The sequence below is a fragment of the Chaetura pelagica genome, unplaced genomic scaffold (genome assembly GCF_000747805.2).
Source record: "Chaetura pelagica isolate M959 unplaced genomic scaffold, ChaPel_1.0 scaffold169, whole genome shotgun sequence".
NCBI classification, from domain to species: domain Eukaryota; kingdom Metazoa; phylum Chordata; class Aves; order Apodiformes; family Apodidae; genus Chaetura; species Chaetura pelagica.
The window spans coordinates 256,319-257,607 of record NW_009954616.1 but is presented as its reverse complement, the minus strand read 5'-3'; the positions used below and the strand labels follow the sequence as shown (position 1 = coordinate 257,607).

Below are 1,289 nucleotides of genomic sequence, written 5' to 3'. Positions count from 1 at the left end.
CCACCTTCTGCAGGGAAAGCATTTGGTTCTGGCAGTTTCTGGTCAGAACGTGCATCAGTGCATGACCCAATTGCCTTTGCAGTAAAACTGAGTAGTGCCCATGCAAAAATAATACTGCAATATACTGTGATTTTCCAGCTCACATGTCTTTGACAATTATATATTAGAAATGGGTTATGATTTCAGCAACTGCAAGCAGCAATTAATAAAGGTAGCATTACGTTAGCTTCTAACTCATAAGACTGGAAGTGTTGTATTATCTGCTCTCCACAAGAAATGTGTAAGGTTCAAGCTTGCCTGTGCTGAGTGAAGTCTAACCTGAACCCATTGTAGTCCCATGTTGCTACCAAGCTTGAGCAAGTAGCAGCATGAGGCCTAACTAAAAACATTTCAGAAGCCTAGGTAGATGGTAGTGGCAATAATAATAATTAATTTGACGTTTAGACAGAAGTCTGACAAGCAGTAAGCACTCCATTGTATTCAGCAGTGAAAAAGCAGGCCACAGAAGTATAGCTACAACATTGTGGCCTGCATCATGACACACTGAACTGTTAAAGCCCTCATCACTTTGGAAAATCAGCATTGTGAGAATCAGCAGTCAAGAAAAGGCCGGAACCAAAAAGTTACACAAAATATATACATTAAATATATGAAACGTGTATATTACCTCACTTATAAAAGTGAACACTTCATCTAAAGGTGGTGAATTATTTAGGACATACCTGCTACCATAAATAGGTATCCATGTAATAGTCACTGTTGTCAGGCCTAAAATCTGGAAGGCTACAACTACTGTAATGCCATTCTTGTTCTGGAGCAAGGTGCAAAAGTGACAAAGGATACCAAACTTCAGTTTGTTGACAACTGAGTAGTGTTGTGCTCATCAAAGATGAAGCACATTTAAGAAACAAAAGCCTGTGAGGTGAAGGTTTAAAAATTATTATGTTGAGATAGGGCTCTGAAGTAAAACCCAGGAACACTCTGCATCTGCCTCTGCCTCTAGAATACCCAGAAGCAGAATTCTACACGCAACTGCAATTCTACAGTTCTCAGCACAGATCTAACGTGGGAGCTTTGAATGCTGCTGAGACAGCTACAGCTGCAGTGCTCACCAGACACCGCCATTTCAAGCTAGGATGTGAAGCGGTTTGCCCCAGCAGAGATTGAAAAATTCCAAGCAGACCTGTGCTGTCCCTTTGTAGGACACCGTAAGCCCTAGAAGTACTTTTGATTTTACCCTGTGCTACAGATCAGACCTTGGCGCGCCAGGAAGCGCAGCCGCCGGTTGC

General features: G+C 42.0%; 1 protein-coding gene across 1 annotated transcript in view; it reads left to right on the top strand.

Annotated features, from left to right (window-relative positions):
* The window catches only part of AGGF1 (angiogenic factor with G patch and FHA domains 1), a gene marked incomplete at its 5' end in the record, with an annotated part of 26,885 nt that overhangs the window by 3,998 nt on the left and 21,598 nt on the right, over positions 1 to 1,289 (top strand). The window lies entirely within an intron of this gene.